The following is a 17,764-nucleotide window of genomic DNA, read 5'->3' on the forward strand; positions in this document are numbered from 1 at the left end:
GGCATGGCAGCTTAATCCCGATGGCAGCTCGATTAGAGAGGAACATCCACCTCGCCCCCCGGCGCATCTTTGTAGGATGACCATATTCTTGGACTGTTACTTCCCAGCACTTCTGGCCTGTCCTGCACTGCAGCAGAACAGGTTCCAGCAGCGAAAGAAAGGCCACAGACAAGAGGACACAGGTACTGGCAGGTGAAAGTTGGGGTGACAAGCGCAGAAAGACAAGGACCAAGTAGATCTCAGTAAAGCACCAACACTCGGAGGTGTCAGCAGCAGGACTTAACGTGAAGAGGGTTTAGAACACCTGTTAGTGTCGGCAATACACTCCGGGTTTCTCAACCCCTCCTGTCCCCTCTTGACTGCCTCCAAGAATTAAAACCTGTCACAGGACAGGAAGTTGCAGGTAAAATGTAGAGGTGGAAGAGGCTGGAGGTACTAAGGTGACTGCTACCTGAGCTACCCATGGCTTTTCATGTCAATCTCCTAAACATCCCAAGCCCAGCATCTGTGTCCCCGCCACGAGTCCCACTAATCCAACTCTGGGATCAGTCGTTGCTGTCACTGCTGAGAAGTTTCAGTGTCAAACAGATGGGGGTCCTTGTGTCAGACCCTACTGGCAGGGCCTGTGGTGTCCGTGCAAGAGCTTGAGATGTGAATTCTGCTTTTTACACTAAGAACTTCACGAAGATCATGAGAAACATTCAAAGTTCGAGTTCCTTAGTTTCCGCTGATGTCTCTTTCTTGCTCTGCATGTTCTTGACTAACAGGTATGTTAACTCTCTTTACGCATTGGCACCTTTTAGCACCCAGTCGCTAATTCCCACGGGAATAAAATATGGCAGGGTTCTGAGTACAATCGTGGTCAGGAAACAGAGCCCAGCCTACCAGACAACTGAGCCTGCAGGTGCAGTCTCCTTGGTACAGGGCTTTGGCTGGGCAACTCAGCTATATTCTGGGTCATTCTATTTCATGAATAGTGATTGGCTTTGTTTCTACTCACAGCATTAGAGTGATTATCAGTCTCAAGGTCCTTACTGTGGGATCAGATTGGCCCTCGGAGCACCTGCCCCACCCCAGTCCCTTCCATCAAGCTTAGTTGACAGGCTTGTCGAAAATAGGCTCTGCTGTGGGAGAAAACAAACATGTGAACGACAAGTTTGTGTCTGAGAGCCAAACTGCATATTCAACTATTGTTCCATCCTGTCTTCCAGAACTCTGGACCAAAGCAAGGCTTAACATCTTCTCCACTTTAATTCATGGGCTCAGTACTAAGAGCTTTAAATGACTGAGAAATTCCTTTGCAGACACAAAGACACCATCAGCTGTGCAGAGATGCATCAAAATATGGTTGTGGGGGTCCCAGTGGCCATCAGACTTCGGTTACTACTGTCCTGGCTTCGTTCTCGGGAATCTTAAGGTGGGGATTCCTTAGCAAGTGATTGATGGAGGAGATACCTGAAGATGACGGAGGGTATGGGACACAGAGGAGGACTGGGGACGAGTACTCAGCAAGTACATGGTCCAGGCGAGAAACTAGCTTCAGCTTGACCCCACAGAGAGCTCTGCAGCACAGATTGTGCCGTGGAATTGGCCCCACCTTGAAGAGGAGAGGACAGCCTTTTGTGTCTCCATGTCAGCTAGTCTTTGGTTGCAGGCTGTGGGGGTTGGTGGTGAGGGGCAGGACCTATTCACCAAAAGAAGTTCTAGAAGCAGCTGTGAGCCACTCAGCGGTCAAACCCACAGCCATGGGACAGCAGGCAGACTCCCTGCTGAAGGGGGTCTGGGCAGAGTCCCATCCACATCACAGAGCCCTGTGCTAGGCGCTGGAGAGGATAAAGAGGCAGAAAGGGGGCCGGCCCAGCAGATTTTTATGGTTTGAGTGGATAAGTGGGGCAAACATATAAACCCTCTGAGGTGCAAACAAGAGACCTTCCAAGTTCCTCACCTGGTGGGCACGCCAAGGCCCAGGTCCAGCCCTTTCATTATTAACTTTCTGCTGTTCACTTGCCTAAAAGCTACCTCTCCACCACCGCTCCCTACCATGGAACTCTCAGTCAAGTGACTGTGTTGGGGGTCCCCAAGCCCACCCACACCCACACCCACATCTTATTGGCCTGTTTCTCAGGAGAACCCTGACTAGTGAGAGCACAGGGCTTGACGTGCACCATCCATTTTAATCCTCACCACAACTGAGGAGGCAGATGTCATCAAACCCATTTTACAAGTGTGGAGACCAAGGGACAGAGAAGTTAAGTAACTTACCAAGGTCAGCATAACAAAGGATTTCAGCCAGGAATAACTGAGCCATACGGCATGGGCTGGAATTCCAGCACTATCACATACTCACTTTCATCTTTTCACTTTCATCACTTACTCAAGTTCATCTTTCTATGCCTCCATTTCCTCATCTGTAAAATGGGGATAATTGTAATACCTGTCTCAGAATCATTGCAAACATTAAAGACGTTAAACTATGTAAAGCACTTAGTGTTTGTACAATACAGTGTTTGACATGTCGAAAGTGTTTTATATGTGTTTGGTGAGTAAATTAAAAGAAACAAGATTATTAAATGGCAGATCCAAAATTTGTACCTAATAAATGATACTTTCAATTTTATTTCTCCTCTGGGATTTTTATATTGCTCTATGTCAAACAGGTAGAAAATCCACATCTCCGTTAAAAACAAAAATCAGCCGCAAAACCCCACCCTTTGAAGTATTTGCTCAGCCCACAACCTCCCTTCTCTGATAAGTGTACCCCGGCTCCCCCATTCACAGGAGAGGCTGCTCCATTCAAGTTGGAGCTATGGTGACCTTCTGCCCTCACCCTTCCCACCCCCGTCCTGGTGACTGGATCAGGGTACACACCCTCGACCCAAACTGGACCAACTATGTTCTCTTTCCTGGGAATGTAGATTTAAGATTTAAGATGGGAATGTAGATTTAAGATTTAAGATGGGAATGTAGATTTAAGATTTAAGATGGGAATGTAGATTTAAGATGTCAGAGTTTGCTGTTGCTTGAACTGAGGACAAAGCAACCTCAGAACTGTGAGATGACCAAATTCACTGTGAGTCTTTAATCACAGCAGGACAGGAATAGAGCAGCAGTAATAGAGGAGAGTGGAGAAGGCAATGGCACCCCACTCCAGTGCTCTCGCCTGGAAAATCCCATGGGCGGAGGAGCCTGGTAGGCTGCAGTCCATTGGGTCGAGAAGAGTCAGACACGACTGAGTGACTTCACTTTCACTTTTCACTTTCATGCATTGAAGAAAGAAATGGCAACCCACTCCAGTGTTCTTGCCTGGAGAATCCCAGGGATGGGGGAGCCTGGTGGGCTGCCGTCTGTGGGGTCGCACAGAGTCGGACACGACTGAAGCGACTTAGCAGCAGCAATAGAGGAGAGAGGGAGAGACAAACTGAACTGCCCTAGTGCTGGTTTCTGCCAGTTTCAGTTGCTCACGGGGCCCTGACTACACCTCCGGTCCCTGATCCCCATAGGTTACCCCATGACCTGAGAATAACACCCCTTTCTGTGCATCTCCCTTGAGTGGACTCTCACAGCTGAGAAGAGCCTTGACTCAGCTGCCTTCCTGTCCAAGCCCCGTGCTGAACCCCCACACGTGACCTGAATGTGGGGGGCCTTGTCCCCCCAGTATGCATTCACGTTTTGGCACAGGAAGCTCATCACAGCAGCCTCCTGTGAGCAGTACTTTGCTCAAAAGGAAAGAAACTGCATAGACTTCCAGGTGAGAGGGAATGGGAGGCGTTTAGATAAAGCCTTCCCCTTGGGCCAGAACTGGGTGAACCCAACCCAAGTGGCGCTGTGGTGAAGAACCCACCTGCCAATGCAGGCGTCCATGAAAAATGCGGGTTTGATTCCTGGGTCGGGAAGATCCCCTGGAGGAGAGTACAGCAACGCACTCCAGTATTCTTGCCTGGAGAATCCCATGGACAGAGGAGCCTGGCGGGCTATGGCCCATAAGGTCTGTACACAGAGTTGAACATGACTGAAGCAACTTAGCACGCATGCAGAAAACCATGGGTGGGAGGGAAAGTTCTGGCAGGACCTCAGGGCTAATTTCATCTCCTCCAGACTTCTGCCTCAGGCTGCCCTGACCTGAGCAGGGCAGCGGCCAGTCAGTGGCAAGAGAAGCTCCCACCTGCAAGCTCCATTCTCATGATTTCAGCCACCGTCCAGGTTGTTAGCCACTGGCTGCAGGTGGCTACTGAACCCTTGAAATGTAGCTGGTTTGAATTGAGATGTGCTGTAAGCGCCAAATACATTCAGATTTCAAAGACTTAGTACCTCCCCCCGCAACGAATGTAAAATATCTCATACATAAATATTTATACTGATTACATATTAAAGTCATAACAGTTTTGTGTGTGCGTGAATGCATGTTCAGTCGCTCCAGTCATGTCTGACTCTTTGCGATCCTATGGACTGTAGCCCACCAGTCTCCTCTGTCCATGGGATTCTCCAGGGAAGAATACTGGAGTGACTTGCCATGCACTTCTCCAGGGGATCTTCCCAACCCAGGGATCAAGCCCGCATCTTCTGTATCTCCTGCATTGGCAGGCGGATTCTTTACCCACTGAGCCACCTGGGAAGCCCCCGTGACATTTTTGATGTTGTATTAAATAAAATACATTAAAACTAACTTCATCTATCTCCTTCGTTAAAAAAAAAAAAACCTGACTAGCTAATACAAAAGTTTTAAATTGCATAAGTGCCCCATATTTTACTTCTATTGAACAGCATTCTCTGACACTGTCATCGGGAACAAACTTCAAGAGATCAAGGACACTAAAATGTTGTTATAATTAAAGTTCCATCAAAATCTGTGAGCACGAGAGTTTATCCAGCCAACAAACGTCCTCTGACCATAAGAAGGAAAAGAGCCACAGCTGTTTTTCACCAAATGGATATCATTAAATTAATTACATTAGCACTGGATAGCTCCTTCAAGGCCCTCCAGGAGTTTTAATAAAATCAGTAGCGTTAGGGCAGAAAGAGATCGTCTACTGAATCTTACCCTAGAGATAAAGTTGTAGGTTCAGAGAGGCCAGCTGACCAGAGGAAGGTCATATAGCAAGATAGTGGCTCCTGGCTCATAATCCATTGCTCTTCCTACTATAGCAGGGTGCCTTGTCTTGGGGCTTGAGGTATTCACTGTGGTTGGCTATCCAAGAATCACTTTCAACACCCTTTCCTTTTGTCTCTGTCCCTAAAGGCAGAAAACTTTGCTTTTCCAACCATCCTGGAAGCAACCCATGGCCATTTGACACAGTTCTGGTCAATGAGATATAAAAGGGTATTTCTTGAGAACCTTCTCAATACATATGAGACAAAAACCTTTTACCTCTGCTTCCTGTTTTTTGATTTTTGGATGCAATCCTGGAGCTGCCACAGCCATCTTAAGATCATGAGGCAACAAACCCAAGGACAAAAGGTCAAACAGACTGTGGAGGCGAAAAAGAGGAATAGAAAGAGCCCAAGTTCATAATGATGTCATTAGGTTACTGAACCAGCCCTAGAACTGCCTGCTTTCAGACTTTTTGTTAAGAAAACAATAAATATCCTTATGATTAAGCCAATTAGTCTTCAGTTACAAGACTTAGAATCCTCCCAGTGGACGCTGAACGCATCCCAGTGAATAAAGATTTATTAGGTCCCTAATTCCTCCACTATCTTATTCTGCTTCATTCCTGTCACTGTTGCAGTCTGGGCTGCTGTAGCTTGACAAACTCTTGGCTGATCCCAGCAGCATATTTCTGTTCAAGGATATGCCTTTTATTGCAAAGAATCTGACTTTTCCTAGAACATACAAACAAAAGTTTCAAACCACAGAGTTTGGGCTTTCTTGTAGATACAGCCATATATTACCCTCACCCACTCCTGCCACTCTGGGAAACCTTCTTGCATTATCTACTGTGTTCTTAACTTATAGTCCTCTAGTCATCCTGTCCCTCCAGCTTGTTTCCTGAGATGTTTACTGGACACGTTAGCTGCTCTCAGAAATACCTGCAGTCCCCTCTTCACTAGACCGCCTCCCTGGGTGTCATACCTGCTCGTGTCTCCTTTACACTATCACCCTCCCTGGGTTTCATACCTGCTCATGTCTCCTTTACACTATCACCTTTTCTCCCTGGGAGAAAACATCGGCCCAGAGACGCTCCTATCTGCAAGCCTTATTCCTGCATGATTTCCAGCCACTATGCAATTCAGTAGACACTGGCCACATGTGGCTACTGAGCCCTTAAAATGTAGCTCATCCTAGCTGCCATGTGCTGTGAGTCAGGGGTCCCCAGCCTCCAGGATCTAATGCTTGATGATCTGAGCTGATGTAATAATAATAGAAATAAATGTAATGCGCTTGAATCATCCCAAAACCATCTCCCCCAGCCATCCATGGAAAAACTGCCTTCCACAAAACCAGTCCCTGGTCCCAGAAAGGTTGGGGACTCCGCTGTAAGTGTCAAATACACACCAATCTCCAAGACTTAGTATCTCCTTCAAAAGAATGTAGACTATCTCATTCATAATTATTTCTATTGATTACATATTAAAAGTATAACATTTTGAAATCATATTAAAATACATTTAAACTAACTTCACCTGTCTCTTTTTACTTCTTTTAAAGTAGCTGGCTAATGCAAAAGTTTTCAATTATATACTTCTGTTGGACAGCACAGTTCTAGAATGCTATGAGCTGATTATGGCCTTAATTCTTTTACAATAATATTTCATTTCAGTGAGGTATTCCTCTTTTCAAGCTAAAAAAAGTGACTCTCCTAGCAGAACTCCAAACACCATTCAGTCTGTGTGGGGCAGGTCTCTTTCAAATCAAATCAAATTATAAAAGCATTGGCCTCTTAAAGATTGTTTGCAAACCCACTTAAATTGCCCTAAACAAACAAACAAAAGTAGCATTTATTGCCTGGCGTGCTGTGGTTCATGGGGTTGCAGAGTCGGACACGACTTAATGACGAACAACAACAACAAAAACAGGTACAATAGTGTTTCTAAAAATCTGAAGGCCGGAAGCAGAGTCCAGCCTCAGGAAGGACTAGACAGAAGCCCTGAAGAAGCTGAGAATCAAAGCTCTTCTCTCTTCACTTCCCTTCGCAAAAGTGTTATTATCTCATCTCTTGGCCCAACCACTTTCATTTCACTCAAAGCCCTGAATCTGAATGTCTTTCTGCTTCTTCTGAGTTTAGCAAAATCAATCACAGAAGTCACCAGAACAAAGCAGAGGATCAAGATGACCTGCTTACCAGACTACAGGTAATTTATTTTATCTCCAGTGGTGCCAGACGCTGCATTTTACATTTGGATCCCGTCACTCTGAGCTGTGATTTATTTATTAGACTCGACACAGTCTGCCTTGTGCATGTAGAGGAAATTTCAGTCTGAATCAGAAAACAGGAGGCACTGTGCCAAGGATAGCCACTTGGCACATCCAAGTGCCAAGTAAAGGGCGGGGGGAGGCGAACCTCCTTGCCATCAAGGAGCTTGCAAAATTAGGTCAAAAGGGGAGGGAACTCATTAAGATAGCTCTTTATTATGAAGATCTCCATACGTCAAAGACTATAAAAACAAAAAGTCATCCCTTAAAACCCTAAGGGGACCTGGTCAGATATAAAAGGTGGTCAAGGCTAGACCTCTCACCAGCGTGCCAGATGTTCCCCGAATGGACTGAACAAAGCCCCGCAGTGAAGAACCCCGCTCACTGACCCTGCTACTCCAGCCTGTCCCAGAGCCAATGTCTCCCATCTCAGTCCTTCCATTCTCCCATGCACCATGTTACCTGGAAGGAAAAACACGTTGCACCAGCTAAATTCACCACTAGCTGGTGAAACACGTTTGCCAGCTAGATTGAAAGCAAAGCCCAAGAGAAAGAGAGAGGTCTGAGAAGTTCGGGTGAGATGGGCAGAAAAGTCTGAGCCTCTGATGGAATGAAGGGTAGCAGAATATACCATGCCAAAATAAGCCACATTGGCCTCAAAATTATATTGAACTGAAGGCAATTAAGAAGCAGTAAGTGTAAGAACTCCAGTACTTTGGCCACCTCATGCAAAGAGTTGACTCATTGGAAAAGACTCTGATGCTGGGAGGGATTGGGGGCAGGAGGAGAAGGGGACGACAGAGGATGAGATGGCTGGATGGCATCACTGACTCGATGGACGTGAGTCTCAGTGAACTCCGGGAGTTGATGATGGACAGGGAGGCCTGGCATGCTGCGATTCATGGTGTCGTGAAGAGTTGGATACGACTGAGTGACTGAATGGAATGGAAGTGTAAGAAAGCTCTCCCTATCTGTCCTCTTTCTACCTAGAGAGAAGATGTAAATTTTCCCTTTATTGGAGACAGACTCTTAACAGCCCAGAGAAGGCACCAGAGGATTCTACAAACAAACCTCACTCTATTTCCTCCCATTCATTTACCTTCCTGCCACTTGCCACCCTTGGAAGCCTGAAACTGCTTCCTCTGACTGTTATTTCTCTACAGACACACTGTCGTCTGTTGAAGATGCTATATAAACCAGAGATCTGAGCCACCATTTTTTTCAATTGATCTATTTATTTTAATTGGAGGATAATTACAGTATTGTGATGTTTTTTGCCATACATCAGCATGAATCAGCCATAGGTATACATGTGTTCCTCCCACATCCTGAACCCCCACCCCCACTCCCTCCCCACCCTATCCCTCTGGGTTGTCCTAGAGCACCAGCTTTGGGGGCCTGGCTTTATGCATCGAACTTGCACTGGTCATGTTTCACATATGATAATGTACACATTTCAATGCTATTCTCTCAAATCCTCCCACCCTCACCTTCTCCCGCTGAGTTCAAAAGTCTGTTCTTTACATCTGTGTATCCTTTGCTGCCCTGCATGTAGGATCATCGTTATCATCTTTCTAAATTTCATATATATGCATTAACATACAGTATTTGTCTTTCTATTTCAAACTTACTTCACTCTGTATAATAGGCTCCAGGTTCATCCACCTCATTAGAACTGACTCGAATGCATTCCTTTTTATAGCTGAGTAATATCCCACTGTGTACATGTACCACAACTTCCTTATCCATTCATCTGTCGATGGACATCTAAGTTTTGCTCTCACGTCCCAGCTATTGTAAATAGTGCTGCAAAGAACAGTAGGGTGCATGTGGCTCTTTCGATTCTGGTTTCCTCGGGGCGTATGCCAGCAGTGGGATTGCTGGGTCATATGGAAGTTCTAGTCCCAGCTTTTTGAGGAATCTCTGCGTAGTTCTCCACAGTTGAATCATCATTTTGAGATATGCTTCATTTTCGGTTTCTCCCATGTGATGTGCACTGCATGCTAATAAACAGTTTTTCTGCTGTTAATCTTTTATTAGAGTCCCAAATGAAAATCTATGATGCTTAGCTCTCCTATGAGACCTCTGTTCAAGGGAAGAAAGATGGAAACCAGATGGAAGGAAGAATGGGAACCTGATGCTGGAGGTTGAGCTGGGCTGAGAATGAGGGGAAATCTCCACCAGCAGAGGGAAGAGCCTCTGGGGAAAGTTTTTCTGGACAAAGTCTCCGAAATCTGTCACAGAAGAGGGCGAGCCAGGTCAGACCCGGAGAGAATCTGACAGGATGGGGATTTCAGAGGAGGAGCTCTCAGATCAGAAAGCCCTGGAAACGTGGGGCCCCAGAACTTGGCCTTCTCTCCTTCCACATTGGGAGCCTTCAGCATTTCAAATGCTGCCTTCTGGGCTGGCCTGGTTACTACCCCAAAGCCCTGTAGTGGGTCTCTCCTCGGTAGTGAAGTCCAAGTGGCCCATTTCTCCTCTTAGAGACGGTACTGCCACGTTACCCCAGGCGGAGCAGTCAGACCGCTTAGCTGGCCGGCGGCAGCAACAGCACTGGGATGGCACTTCTCGTGTCTTCTCTGGCTGGATCCTGCAGGACTCCCAGCCTCAGCCAGTCTCTTCTGTGCCCTGAAGAAGAACCCTCAGCCGCCCCGTGAGGGCGACCTACCACATCCCCCGCTCAGCTCAGGCTCTGAGAAGCCATATCTCTTGGGAGGCCCCTGGGACTCATGTCATCAAGGCAGTAGGTACAGGGAAGCTACGTGAAGCCCTCCTCAGGGTCCCTTCCCGCGGAAGCCAGAGCCTCTCATGATTCCATGACTCCATTCTGTCTTTTCCTGCCTCTTCCTGCTGCTTCAGGACTCCCTTCGCTTGGACAGCGGGAGGGGGAAAGCTCAGCCCCCTGAGGTAAACTGACCCCAGCAGGACCTCCCCACCCGCCTCTGACTGGGCCAGGCCTGTCTGCGCTCCAGAGCTCAGGCCAGCGTCCCTGTCGTGCAGGTGAGAAGTGGGTCACTTCTTTGGCTCTTCTCTTCTAGAAAAAATATCTACTGGTTTCAAAGAGGGAGGGGGACATCCTGCTAGGTTGTGGCATTGGGCTCTGTGAAGTCGCCAAGTTTAGGACCCTGGGGTTGGCTTGTACGTGGGGTGGTCATCATCTCGCAGCCTGCCAGCTGTTCCCAGCTGTTCCCACCTTCCCCAGATTCCCCCCACGTCCCTCTGCCTGGAGAGGCAAGGCAGGAGCCAGCCCTCCAAGCCCAGAGCAGTTTGAAGCAGAGAATCTCGCCATAAACGCCTCCAGCCGGTGCGAGGGAAAACCTCCTAGGAGCTCTGTAAAACTTTTGTTTTCCTTTCTCTTATCACGGCCTCTGTGGAGGCTGCTGGCTCAGATCAATCGCCTCAGTGTCTCCCCTCACTTATTCCCTCACCTGCTGCTGTCCAGCCTGAGGGAGACGTTTCTTTTGCACAAACCAATGGGAGGATAGACTGGTCTTCAATATGCATGGCCTGGAATCTCAGGAATTGACCCCTCTAGGGAGGGGGTTCCTGGGGAGGCCGGACTGACAGATCAGAGTCAAGCTCAGAATTCCCTGCTCTAATCGCCAGCTTGATCCTATGGTCTGTCAAACAGGGCTCAGCCCACCTGCACACCCCCGCCAGTGCCCAGATGGGGTGACGTGCCCCCGGGACCAGAGCTTCCACCATCTGACTTAGCGACGGCTTACAAGGAAGGAAAGGACCAAGGACAGATACCATAGGAGTGGCTGAGAATCCAGGCGCCCTGAAGGGGTTTCCATTCGAGGAAATTTATTTATTAGATAACCAGCCCTGGAGTAACCCCAAGCCAGTTCCACCTCCCTGGCCCCTTCTCAGCACAGCAAATGGTCTTCCTGGAACCAAAGGCGAGAGCAATGCAAGAGAGGAAAGAGCTGGAAGCCAGCCGTCCCCAGCATCTCCCCTCCCCAAGGACATAATTACTCCTTGGGGCCAGGCCTTGACCTTCCCTGGAAGTGCGATGCTTCATTGTTTACAACACTCGAAGCTCTACAAAGTTTTAATGAGAAGCAAGCAACTGATAAGACGGCAACACGGTGACAAACTCTCATTTGCTGGAGGTTACGGTAAAGAATCCACTTGCAATGCTGGATCGATCCCTGGGTTGGGAAGATCCCCTGGAGGAGGGCGTGGCAACCCACTCCAGTATTCTTGCCTGGAGATTTCCATGGACAAGAGAAGCCAGGTGGGCTACAGTCCATGGGGTCTCAAAGAGTCAGATATGACTGAGCCACTAACACTTTCACTTTGATTTTAATAGCTGTACTTCCAGTTCAAGGGTGCTGCGAAAAATGATGAATATGGATTGTTGTGTGTAAAGACTGTGAAGCAAAAAGTTGTTTATTATTATGATTATTATATCAGTCCCCCTCTGTAAACCACCTCAGATGAAGGCTTAACATGTTCACTCTGGGGACTGGGGTAATGGGCAGCAGAAAATTGTGCCTTCTAAGTTAAAATTATCTGCAGTATTCCAGAGAAGCTGAATGGGGTTCCCACAGGAAGATGGGGGGGTGGTCCTTGAAAGGACCCTCACTGCTGACCAAGGATCTGAACCTGGGTCCAGAGTCTAGGCCGCTGGCTGTCACTGTCCACATTATGAGCTGCAACTGTTAGAGAGGAAAGACTTTTCCTCTCTCCTCTTAGGTTCTTCTGCTGAGGTCCATGAATTCAACTGACAAAAGACTGACCACAGAAAAAGGTTCATTTGCCTACATGTGAGGGCAAGAAAAGAAGTAACTGTATTTAGAAGTGGAGAAGGCAGTGGCACCCCACTCCAGTACTCCTGCCTGGAAAATCCCATGGACGGAGGAGCCTGGTGGGCTGCAGTCCATGGGGTCACTAAGAGTCAGACACGACTGAGCGAATTCGTTTTCACTTTTCACTTTCACGCATTGGAGAAGGAAATGGCAACCCACTCCAGTATTCTTGCCTGGAAAAGCCTAGGGACGGAGGATCCTAGTGGGCTGCCGTCTATGGGGTCGCACAGAGTCGGACACGACTGAAACGACTTAGCAGCAATAGCAGTATTTAGAAGTAACTAAATACAGTGGACTCTTGAATAGCACAGATCTTAACTGTGAGGGTCCACTTATTCACAGATATTTTTTCAATAGTGAATACTACAATACCACTCAGCCCAGAGTTGGTTAAATCCACAGATGCAGAGGCACCTCGGGTACGGCGGAGGGGGGGGGGTCCAACTATAAATTATACACAAATTAACCCCTGAGTTGCTCTAGGGTCAAGTGCAGCTGAAGTCAGAGGATACCTCTAGTAGGGGTAAGGGAGGGGGCGGAAAAGGCTTTCGTGGGCTTTGGGGAAAAGGAAAAGAGTTTCTAGGAGCGCAATCAAGAGATGAAGTCTGTGATAGTATTTGTCTATACAAGTGTGAGCCTGGAGGTCTCCGGTCCATGGGGTCGCAAAGAGTCGGACACGACTGAGCACCACCACAACACAAGTGTGAGTTAACTTTCCATCTCCTCCAAGGCCACAAAGCCCCGCTAGGGGAGGGATTTGGTGTGGATTTTACTCGAGTTCTCCCTTCTGCAGGGTAAATCTGCCCTTTAGAAGGAATTTATAGCAGCCTTATTTCCCAGAATTTTTTGCTTCTAATCAGATGAGGAAAGCAGCCCCAGAGGGTTTCTTTCTCCATCTTTTGATTCTTCATTGCCTTCAGCTCAAAATAATCTTTATGCCAAAGCGGATATATTTGGAGGGCGGTGCGTTCTGATCGCCTCATGACTGAGAGGGTGCAGTCATCAGCGACCACCCCAGGATGAAGCCGCCAAGCGAGCTGACCCTCTGGGCTTACACCAGGGGCACCTTCTCCCTCCTCCCCAGAGCACCCTCCACCTGCCTGTCATCCCCTCCCTCGCCCGTGGCTCCCAGCTCCCTTCCCCTGGGTATTGGGGGCGAGTGGGGAAAAAACAAGAAATAATGACCATGATGAAAGGAACCACAGTTTCTACCTTTACTGCTGTTGTGTTCCTACCGAGCCTGGGGGGAGTGGGGTGGCTGTCAGCTATGAAGGAATATTAAGCAATTTTAATCAGGGCTTCAAAATGCAAACCTCATACACTGAGCAGAGAGGTTAATAGTTCAAAATAGGGGGAGGAGGTGGATTATTTTTAGATCATCAAGAAACTAAGAACTTGCTGAAAAATACTCACAGAATTAGTGTCAAATGTGAGGGGTGCTGTGGGGGGAGTTAAGGATAGGGTCCAGTTAAGAGTCAGTAAAGGGTCCAGTTAGGGTCGGGGCCAGAGGAGGGCCTCCCTGTGCTGAGGCAGATGTGAGAACAGAAGTAGGGGATCTGGCTGAGTCAGAGCCGCGCTCTGGGCAGCGTGTGTGAAATTGAGCGGCCGAGGCAGGGAAGCAGGGCTCGGGCTGTGAGATACGGGACTAGGCTACAGAGCCCAGGCTTAAGCCCAGTGGGGCCAGTAGACAGAGGGCAGAGAATGGATTCATCCTCCGTTAAGTGGGCTGCAGGGAAACAGAAATGTCAAGAAGGCTGGGGCACATGTATGCATGGTAGCAAGAAGACTCGGGGCCAGGAGAGAGGAGTCCTGGGTTCCTCGCCTGCCCAACTCGGGGTGTGAACCCTGTCCTATGTCCATTGCACACGTGATGAGTCCAGAAGCACACCCTCTTACGTAGTCCTGCGCATAGGTGTAGTGGGAAAGATGACTACTTCACAAGACGGAGCTAGGTAGACACACACCTGGATGGATGGCTCTAGGGCCACAAGAGTTTTGCTCTGCGCAAGTCTCCATGGCAACAAGAGCCCCAGGCAGGACGGGACAGGGTTAAACACAGCAGATGAAGCACCCCTGTGGTGCTCAGAGCTGAGCTGCAGGATGTGCAAAACTCCCACCCTAAAGGACCTCCCAGCCAGGTGCAGGAGGTTGGAAACTGATCCACCGTGGCTGCTCCTAGGCTTCGAGCAGCTCCAACCTCAGGTGCAGTCCAAGCCAGCTCTTCACCTGCAGACTCTGGTGCCTTCCATCTGCCACTCCTGGGAGGCTGTGCACCCCAAATTGGATCAAACGCCTGGTGATGGAATTACTAGGAAGTGCAAGGAGGACAGGGGGTGCTGCCGGGGGGAAGGAGAAGCATGGGCAGCAGGCAGGGAGGGGGAAATTGCTGCAAAAAAGCAGCCAGCAGCTGCTGCGAAGGCCTGAAGGAGAGGCAAATGAGATCTGACCAGACTGAGCCAAGACAAAGGAACAGACAGAACCGGGCTCCTGTCCGGGGTCTGCTGACCACCTGCTCCAGACGGGAGGGGCGGTGGGCAGCCCCACAGAGAGTTAGCCAGAAGGAAGTGTCCCTTCCTTTCCCACCTCCCCAAACGATTCTACTCAGCTGAATCGTGAATTTGCCAGCCTCATGGGTTGGCTACTCTATAGGACTGTAGCATGGCAAGGACTCCAAAATAAACCTAAACACAGAAAGCAACCCCCATTCCTAGGGTGGGGAAGGAAGTTCCACTATCAGAGACCCCTTCTCCTCTGGGGAGGAGGCTCCAAGATGTTTGTCATTTGTCAAAAGGCCAATTTAGCGCCCTCAGAAATCGGAAATCAACAGATTTCATACCATCCGTCACTGGTACCTCCCTGTTACGGAGTTTATCTGAAAGGACAGGAAATATTCCATATGGCTCTTGTCAGAATGGCCCTGAAGAAGGAGACAAGATGCCCCTAAGAGTGGTGAAGAGAGAGCAAGGACGGGAATTTACCCTGAGATTAAAAGAGTGGGAGGAGGAAGGAGGCAACAAGAGGCAATGGAAAGAGACGCAGAGGAGAGGGAGGGCATGGGGCGCCAAGGAGAGAGAGAGACTCCTGCCGGAATGATGACGTCATGTTTTCCACTTATCTCATCTGGCATCAGCCACCCAGGGGCTTGTTTTCATATGAATGAGAATGTTACTCAGCTTGGTCTTTGTGTATTTCCCCCCCAAAAGCTATTTGTCTTAATCAGCATCTCTAACCGGAAGGCGGAAGGCGAAGGCACCCCACTCCAGTACTCTTGCCTGGAAAATCCCATGGACGGAGGAGCCCGGTAGGCTGCAGTCCATGGGGTCACGAAGAGTCAGATACGACTGAATGACTTCACTTTCACTTTTATGAATTGGAGAAAGAAATGGCAACCCACTCCAGGGTTCTTGCCTGGAGAATCCCAGGGACAGGGGTACCTTGTGGGCTGCCGTCAATGGGGTTGCACAGAGTCGGGCACAACTGAAGCGACTTAGCAGCAGCAGCATCTCTAACAGCCCTCTTTCCACAACCTGCCCTTCTGGAGGCTGAAAACAGACATCCATCTGGATACATGGAGAACACCTGCACCAGGCAGGAAAACTAGAGGCACGAGAAAGACGCGGGGCGGAGTCACAGCTGCCCTTAGAAGGTGACCCCGGCAAGAGGCATCCACAGTGATCTCTCATGCCAGGAGGTGGGTCTCTGCTTTTCTCTGCACGATTTGCCCAGGAATGTCCACTCTGCCTCCAAAAGCCTGACTCGAAGACCTGGCATGCATGTGCGTGCGGGTTAAGTTGCCCCAGTCATGTCTGACTCTTTGTGACCCCATGAACCATAACCTGCCAGGCTCCTTTGTCCATGGGATTCTCCAGGCAAGAATACTGGAGTGGGTTGCCATGCCCTCCTCCAGAGGATCTTCCCAACCCAGGGATCGAACCCAGATCTCTTATGTTTCCTGCATTGGCAGGCAGATTCTTTACCACTAGCACCACCTGGGAAGCCCGGCAGACCTGGCACCTGGAGCCAGCTTCCATCAGAATCAGGGAAGAAATGAAATGAGAAGGAACCGGCTGAGTTGAGGAGAAAGAGATGCTGAGTTTAGGAAGCCTCAGTGCTCTTGCGGCTGTGGATTGAATATGATCCTCAGGCCTCAGACAATAAACCAACCAACCCAGACAATAAACGGGAAAGTGAAAGTCACTAAGTTGTTCCGACTCCTTGCAATCCCATAGACTATTTAGTCCATGGAATTCTCCAGGCCAGAATTACCAGGGTGGGTAGCCTTTCCCTTCTCCAGGGGATCTTCCCAACCCAGGGAGCAAACCCAGGTTTCCCACATTGCAGGCGGATTCTTTACCAGCTGAGCCACAAGGGAAGCCCAGGCTGGCGTGGGTAGCCTATCCCTTCTGCAGCAGATCTTCCTGACCCAGGAGTCGAACCGGGGTCTCCTGCATTGCAGGTGGATGTTTTACCGACTGAGCTAGGAGGGAAGCCAGACAATAAAAGCGGCAGACATCTGGAGGTAGAGATAACAGGTGATGAGCAAGTACCCATCTGAAGCATCGCCTGTCCCTCAGCTCAGGTCAGACCTCTCCTCCCTCAGTGCCTGTTTCCTGGCCTGCAAAACCAGGACAACGTTAAATCACTTCACTTATTCCCTCCATGAATGAGTATAGAGTCAGGCCCAGAGACTGGGGCCAAGAGCTAGGAAAACGAAATACTACAGCCCTTCAACTAAAAGCACCTGTGCCTCCCTATTGAGCCGTCTTCTGAGCTTGCAGAGGGCCTTCACGTCTGACCCCACCCAGCCCGGGAGGGAGGAAACCTCCAGATGAAAACTCCAAGGATGCGGGGCTTCAGTGCTCTGTCCACAGCTCCATAACCACTCATGGCTGGACCGGGCTATGGAATTGGGTCTCCAAGGTAGGAGGACCACCCAGGTGGCCCACAGGTTTGAGGGTAGACTGTAATGGAGAGGTCTTGGAGGGGGGAGGTGGGTGCTATAGGCTGGAGGTTTGTGCCCCCCGAACATTCATGTTGAAATTTTAACCCCCAAGGTGATGGTATTAGGAGGTGGGGCCTTTGGGAGGTGATACATTCATGAGAGTGAAGCTATGAATGGTTTCAGTGCTCCTATAAGAGGGGTTTAAGAAAGCCCCCTTGCCCCTCCAGGCATGTAGTTATAGTGAGAAGACGGCCATCTGTGAGGAAGTGGGTTCTCACCAGACACCCAACCTGCGGCACCTTGACCGTGGACTTCCATCCTGCTCATCGGAACCTGTGTCCTTGGAGAACTGAGCTTCCATGCGTGAAATCCCACTCTCCTAAGATGACATCCCCGAGAGACCATGTGGCAAGCTCTGGATGGCAGCCCCCGCCACGCCCATGCTTCAGAGAGAGACCTGGTAGGTGAGCCAAGAAGACTTCTGGCCTCCAGAGTCCAGCCATGGACGTCTCCCCAGGCACCGCAGAGCCAAGGAGGCCTGTGCCCTTCTGCATTGCCTGCCCACCATTTCCGTGACATCATGTGGTCATTGCTTTACATCCTGCAGTGTCAATAGAGTTGTTCTGCAGCAATGAATCAATCCCAACAAAGCCGGGC

Source organism: Bos taurus, chromosome 24, assembly GCF_002263795.3.
Source record: "Bos taurus isolate L1 Dominette 01449 registration number 42190680 breed Hereford chromosome 24, ARS-UCD2.0, whole genome shotgun sequence".
Classification (NCBI taxonomy): Eukaryota; Metazoa; Chordata; class Mammalia; order Artiodactyla; family Bovidae; genus Bos; species Bos taurus.